General features: G+C 42.0%; 1 long non-coding RNA gene across 1 annotated transcript; it reads right to left on the bottom strand.

Moving 5' to 3' along the window:
• Positions 1-391: 391 nt before the first annotated feature.
• Positions 392-6,037, bottom strand: LOC127332995 (uncharacterized). The gene is made up of 3 exons (XR_007870851.2): positions 5,598-6,037; positions 2,585-4,530; positions 392-2,500 (listed from the first exon to the last, which is right to left on the bottom strand). It is a non-coding gene; the product is annotated as an uncharacterized lncRNA (long non-coding RNA).
• Positions 6,038-7,885: the final 1,848 nt, after the last annotated feature.

Here is a 7,885-nt window from a genome sequence, read left to right as displayed (position 1 = left end):
AGTAGCAAGCCCTGCATCTTCATAGCTAATAGCTCATGGACTAGGAAGTGATTTTGGGAAAAACTTCATATCTCTATATTTCCTTTTCCATTATTATTTCTCTAGGTTCTAGGTAACATAACAAGACTCCATGGGAAGATTCCACCATGTTTTGAATTAAACTAAACCCAAAACTATATTTTTGAGTTTAGTCACTTAGAAAATGATAAATGCGGCTTAAGCGACGAACTTATTCGAGGTGCATGACCATAGAAAACTTGCAATAACACATACATTATTGTGATTATTCAACATACAAAGGGATCCCCAATACAAATTGTTCATACAAAGGGATCCCCAATACAAAGGGATCCCTAATACAAAGGGATCCCAATACATAGGGATCCCCAATACAAATTGTTCATACAAATTCAAATTAATTTTTTATACAAATTCTAATTAATTGTTCAAATCTTTCTCTTGCTCCTGGTGTGACTCGCTGTGGCCAACACCTTACTCTGGGTAACCCTACCAGGGATATTACCGGTGTCTACCTTCCTTTTGCCCTCTTTCTTGTTCTTCTTCTTCTCTTCGGGTTGTGCGAAGACAGCCATATCATACGAAGCTTGTGCTCTTTCTTCTAATGCATTTTCTTCCCTTGCTTGTACAATCTGCTATTCCAACTGTTCTCTCATCTGGCGCACTAGCTCTTCACCGGCCTCTCGTTCCATCTGTTCCCTCTGCTCTCGATCTATCGGTTCAAGTAGCCTCTCGATCCATCTGTTCCCTCTGCTCTCGATCCATCGGTTCAAACAGCTCTCGATCAATCTCCTCATGTTGAATTGCTGCTTCAATCTCCTCATGTTAAATTGCTTCTTCAATCTCCTCATGTTGAATTGCTGCTTCATTCTCCTCTGCATTTGCTCGCTCCCGCCCGATCTTCCATTCCAAAAGCTGGGTCAACTTGATTTTTAAAAAGCCTAGCAATGTGTCCCGGGATTCCACAACGTTTGCACTTACGTTTTCGAATCGGTGCACCACCCTCTGCACTAGCTCTGATCCTATTCTTCCTCGGCCTACCTGCCGGTCTAGTCAAACTGGACAGTACAGTTTGAAGCCTGGATCGACTTTCATCCATTGGTCTTTTCCCAACAAGGTAGGAACATTCATAGCATATGCAGCCATAAATTTGGCAACAGAGAAATACTCTGACACATACTGATCAACTTCACCTTCTTCACCCCCTATAACACTCATGAAAAACAATGCGTGTATGCAGGGTATCCCACGGATCTGCCATCGCCTACATTGGCATGTCCTATCAACCAAACTCACTGGATACATCCACTGCCTATTTTTACTGTCAGTGTAGGTTACCTCAGCCTCCATTCCTTTTTATGATGCATTTCATCTTCAATTGTTTTTCCCTGGCATGCAAAGACTTAATCAAAGATGGGGGCATGAGATGGCCTTGATATTTGTTGGCTGCAATTCTTTGACGCAAATCGATCTTTATCATGATCATCTGCCTAATCTTATCAAATATTTGCCACAACATAAGCCCTTTCAATTACTTGACCTTTCCATTGAAACTCTCCGCAAGGTTACTTGTTACATAGTCTACCTTGCAAATTTCATTGAATTGGCTTCTTGACCACATCCTACCATGATGTTCATCCAAGTACCCCTTCACCCCAGGTTTTTGTTTATACAACACATCCAAATGAAACAGATACTTCCTACTACTGCATGTGTATGAAGCTGGCCATAGGTTGTCAGTAAAAACTTTACCCTTGAATTTCTCTGTAAAATTTTGTACCAAGTGTCGCATACATTCCCTATGCTCCACTCCAGGGAATACAGCTTCTACTACACTCTCCAAACCTTTGCAAGTGTCTGTGTGGATAACAAGTTCTGGTGGTTGACCTATAAGGTCGCGCAAATTCTGCAGAAACCAAGTCCAACTTTCCTCTGACTCAACCTCCAAAACTCCATAAGCAACAGGGAACATCCAATGGTGTCCAGCAACTGCAGTAGCTGCAACTAGCTGTCCTTTAAACCTGGCATGAAGAGTTGTTGCATCCACGGCCAAATAAGGCATGCAACCGTCCAGAAAGCCTTTCCAACAAGCTTTCAAACAAATAAAAGCCCTTCTAAAACATTCCTTATGCATTATCCTCCCGCTTTTCAATTTGTAGGGAACTGTATGCTTGTCTATCGCTACAACACTGCCCAGACTAGCCATCTCCACTTCAGCTTTGAAAGTGTAAAGCAACTGAAAAAGCTTTCATTCCATTGACCATTGATCCTGTCAAGAGCCATTTCCTTTGCATAAAATATCCTCATGTAAGGTATATGTATATCATACTTCTCATTCATATTTTTTTGGAGCGATGTTGGACCAAGTGAAGGAGTTTCTCTCAGCCAATCTATAATTGCATCTGCCAACCACCTAGTCTTCGCTAGCTTTGTTTGCTCCCCATCGAGGTGGACAAGTATGGCCGATCGAGTTATTCTTTATCTGAAACATAATGATAAGGGATGTCAGTAACAGTTAACAAATTTTACACCGTGATCTAAAATACACAACTGGTTAGCGTAGTACCTGAACCAGGGTGCTTCTGAGCATTGTGGATGCATGAAGCCTCCACCTACACCTCATTTATGGGCATTTAACTGTGAACCTACCTGGCTCACTTTTAATAACCTCATAATCATTTTTGGAGAGAAGGCAATATGTAGTAATTGCATTACGGCAGTCCATCATTGTTTGAAATATGGTGCCTTCTGCAAGCTGAGGATCCGCCCTGTTCCACTCAATTGTTGGCAAGTCATCACCTTCGTAATCGGCTAAAAATAGGCTGTTGTGGCACCCCCGGGATCAGGGTTAGACAAATACCAGATCTTCGTCTGACATAAGTCTAACCTAGAGCTCGAGAGACTACAGTGAGAGAATCGGTAACACAACAGTGACTCTACGACTCAAAAAGTAATACAAGCTCATAACTGAGCGAAGAACCAAAGTATTACAAGCAGAGGTCACTGACCTGGCATACATCAATCAACGGAAGCGAAGTTATGCTATTAGACATAGCAAGATAGCAAAAGGCCTAAGAGGCCATGAGCATAACGTCGACGTCCCAGCCCATAGATTCCAGGCTGCCACCTGGGAACCCCAAGCTATTCGTCGATGTCGACTAGAAACCACCATCTGTTGGAGCGACTTCTTCTGAAACAAAAGCATGCAAAGCTGAGTACAGGGACTCAGCAAGACTTAGTACAACCTTTTAGCAAAGCGGGTATACGGGCTTTCTGTGGAGCTTCTTTTGCGTAAAGCCAGTTTTCCTTTGTAAGACAAGAGAGAGAAGAAACTCGACTACTCAGAACCTTTGAAAGGGGATAAGAGAGCGACATCTCTATCTCTATTGATCATCATATTGTATCCACCAATCTTCATCATTTCGAACCACTATCCTCGGATCACCCCCTCAACACCTGGAGAAGGTGTCCGTAAACACACATTGGTTGCCAAGTTTTACGATCAGGTTAAAGTTCTCTATGATCTCCACGTCCTTTCCCAAGTCGTTCGTAACCGTGGACACGGCTTTTTGAAAAGATTTAACCCTGCAGGGGTGCACAACTTTACCCACACGTGCCAACCGACTCTTAATGCCAAGCTATTAGCTCTCTTCCTTGGAAAGCTGGCAGAGGGTGGTCGACCACGACCTTTACCTTGCTGTCGCCGAGACCATGAGTCACGCGCTAAGGATTGTTCCGCCGTAACGGGTCAAGTCCCGAAGTCGGTCCTTAACGATGTGAGGCGAGGTGGGTTTCCCCAGGGACTCTAACCCCAGCCACCACGGCCACGCTTACCTACCTGTATGCTATGCACCTTTTCGCAAATATTTTCGATGCATATGTCCAAATAACGCGCAAACTATGTGACTCATGGAATCTACTAGGCAAGTTAGTGAGTCGAGAGGGTACCATAATAGGGCCTCGCGTGGTTGTACGCTCAGTCTTGGTTCAAGAGGCGAGAACTCGGTTCCTAGGGTCGGCAGAAACGAAACAACCCACCACATCTCAATGTGGCCTCTCGTCTGAGCCTTTAATCATGTTTATCAACATCTCTACACTTACCACGTCAACCTGTCATGCTAGATTCAATTCATTGTAAGGCTCCAGTCCGAAGACCGGAGTTGCAGCGTAACAAACTAAGCATGGCTAAGCATAAAGATATAAAGGCTCTAGCAATGCACACATGCCAAACCTAGTTATGCTAGGAGAAGTGGATCAGGTATTTGAGGCTACAAGGGTGGAACATGCAATATATAGGATAACTCTACATATCGAGAAAAGACAGTTGAATCGCCTGCAATATGAAGTAACCAGAAGGAAAGCATTTGTAAAACTTATATGAACCAGGCTAGGGCTTGCCTTTGTCCCTGACAAACCAAAGTGGATCTTCGATAATCTTGTACTTGACTTGTTTGTCGGTGGACAACTATTGACCTTCGATGATGTCGATCTTCATCGTCTCGGACTCGTGCTCTATCCATCGCGAAGAAGCAAACACCGGAAAAGTAAAACAACAATCAACACATGGCATCGATGCAATGCGCATACAATAATGATGACATGACATGTTTAAAGGTATTGAGATCATCCCTAAATATGAAAGGCAATTTAAATGGGTTTGGAATGCCCTAGGGTTAGCATTTCCATAAACCACATAAATAAAGAAAATGGTTCTTTTGTTCTCCTACTAAAGACAGTGTTCAAGTTTCTTAAGCATGCATGAAAATGATATAAATATATAGATCTTGTTTTTCTGAATATTTTGATACCTGATTTGTATTTTTCAGATAAAGTATGAATGAGTTATGAATTTTATAAGGTTGCACATCTCCTGAAATTTCTGGAAACATTGGAAACGATTTATAAAGAGGAACAACAACTAGGTATTCTTGTCAGCTCAGATTCGTGTAAGTGATATGGTTTAGCCTGGGCTAGAATATACCTGATCAAGCATAGTGAAATTAGTGATACTAGACATCTACAGGATGTGTGACTAAAACTACACTCACCAAGATGACCATATACAGAACATGTTACAGCAGTTCTAGAAACAGAGCATGTATTACTGCATTTTAGAGATCGGTATTCAGATCCAAATTATTTAAACCTCACTCAAATATATAGTACTAGCAGGTAGTACCTGACATAGATGAATGCTCATATGGAAAAGGGTGTAGCTAAACTTTAGTTTCTACAGAACGTGTACTAGCTGTCATGGCAAAACCTGAACCTGATATGTCTTTGCAAGAAAAGATCATGTAAAACTGAACCTATTTCTACCTCTGACCAAAACTACAAACTGGAGTTACAAACTGAAGGTTGTGTACGATTCTAGGCTTAAATAAACAAGCCAACTCAAGACTGAAAACTGTAACTTGCTATTCCTCTCACTAAGCTTCTCTTCTTTTCTCAGGAAGCGTCAGGTTCATACATGAACAAGAAAATAGACCAACTGGTTTCTGAACTGAACTGAGACATCACCAGATAAGAAATAAATGTCTGGGACAAAAGAGGAGCCATTTGTGGCATCAGCACTTTACCTGAACACGTGGTTGGCTAGCTCAGGTTATGGATGACTCGGCCTCCTAAATTCTTCTTGCGCGCTCGTCTATCAATTCCGACGGTCGGTCGCTGACTCGGACAACTGCTCCGGCGATTGCCCCAGCAATTAACCAGCCTTCTCCTCCCTGGATCCTCTTCCTCCGCCAACTTCTCAGGTCTCTCACCTAATTCCTCTCTAACTCTAGGTCACAGCAATGGCGCAGGTGCTTAGCTCTTCAGGGACGGCAAGACTCGATGGATAAGGTCTGGAGTTTTTGTATGCTACGATGGGGGAGTAGTAGTACTAATTGATCACGTCTCAACAGGTCAAAAGCGGTTCTGTCCCAGGATATTTTAGATGGGGTCTGTAGCTAGTAAATAAGCTTCATACGTTGCTAGATATTTAGAACTTGCTAGCTTATGTGTGAACTGAACTAGCTAGATATACTACACATTTCAAATGGAGGTAGAACTTTGGAGTTTAGGGTTTCCACTTCACTTTTAAAATGCAAATTTTTCCTAATGCATATTAGATGATGCTCATGATGCACAAACAAACCTAATTAGGGTTTAGCAAAACAGGGATGTTACAACTCTATCCCCCTTACAAGAATCTCGTCCCCGAGATTCCTAAGGTAGGAAAAGAGAAGGTAACAAGGACTACGACGATCTTCAACGAGTTTGTTGATACCACATCGATCTTCTTTGTTGAGGAAGTTCATCCACGACACCATGAAGAAATTCGCCCACAACACCATGAATGAAGCGCTTCAATTTTCTTCCCTTGAGGTTGTTGCTCAACTGCACCTAAAGGAAAGAGGGAATAACTCTAGAACCAAGGATCTCTATAAGATCGAGTATCTCATGGTCAACTCATGGAAGGAGTGTTGAAAAACAACTCTTGAGCTAACAAACATGAAACACGTCAAGGTAACGGAGGAGACGGAATAAGTTTCAAATTTTGGTAGGCAATTGCTACACGCTTGACAAGATTACAGAGGGATAAGGTAGCGAGGAGATAAACTGCCTTTCATACCATGACCGAGGCACTTTTTAGAGAGGGTGACTCGTAGAAGCATAGAAGATTACCAACCAGAGCTACTTTGAATTTAAGAATCATGGTCACTCTTTTGGTAAGGGTACATGAAACGATTGTTGCCTACTCAAAAGGCTGGGGACTAGATGACTGACGAATTCACACAACATGTGAATTGATTAGAACTTCAGGTACTAACCAACCGAAAGGAAAGGGTACTGACTAGGGAAGTGCCAAGTATCAACAGAGAGTGAAATTTCTCCGAACGAAGTTGTTGTCACGGAAGAAATAGGTTCGAGTGATTGACCGAGAGACATTTAGCAACTATGCTTATAATTTTCTCCTTGATGTTCTAGACACCATTATTAGGCTATTGACCAGCCCTCAATAGGTCATCAAGTGTAGGTCATACTTCGGAATTGAAAAGACATCATAAGGGCAACTCCTAGAATAAGTCGCACAAGATCCTTATGGAGAGTGGTTATTCCTGATTATTCAAGAGATTATGGCATTAGGCCTTCCGACTAATTGTGTTAACCACGACATCAATCTTGTCGGATTTACAAAGAGACCTATGTCAAAAATCCTTGAGAAACACTAACCATCATTGCCGCTTGAGATTCAACTTAGGTTAGGTGTAAAGATATTTCAGACTCAGAATGTACGAATAGAAATTGCAACAACTACCACCAAGGTAAAGTTGCTAGATTCTCAAGATATAGACTATAATGTCAAGCTCCAAAAGATTGAACCAGATTGCGTAATCCATATGGTTGCGACTGCCAAAGGCAATTGCGCGCATATGAACTTGCAATGTCACAAGTGAGTCCTTATGGGGACACCAAAGAAGATTTTGAAGTTCTTAAGCTTCTTCTATTTCTTGAACAATCCAGTCAGTGGTTTAGTGTGCATAGAAGAATGTTTCAAGGATTGGAGGTAACAACCTTCCATCTCAAGAATACTTCGCACATGCCTGACCGACTTGCGATGCTTCCCGATGAAAACAAAGGGAACTCGACTCAGATCCACGGCGAAATCTTTCAGCAAATGCACGTGAACCAGAGAAGGTCACTTCCAACATCCAGAACACATACTTCATGATAATACAAAGATGGTTCTTAGAAGTTACCAACATTAGTGCCAATTGTTCAATATGAATCTGTTTAAACTTGGAGGAAATAAGAATGTCATTGATGAGCTCAATAACAAACTTATTAAGATACTCCAAGAGGAGGGCTCATATGTTGCATG

The sequence above is a fragment of the Lolium perenne genome, chromosome 2 (genome assembly GCF_019359855.2).
Source record: "Lolium perenne isolate Kyuss_39 chromosome 2, Kyuss_2.0, whole genome shotgun sequence".
NCBI lineage: Eukaryota > Viridiplantae > Streptophyta > Magnoliopsida > Poales > Poaceae > Lolium > Lolium perenne.
The sequence above is the reverse complement of the archived record's forward strand: the minus strand, read 5'-3'. Positions and strand labels throughout refer to the sequence as shown.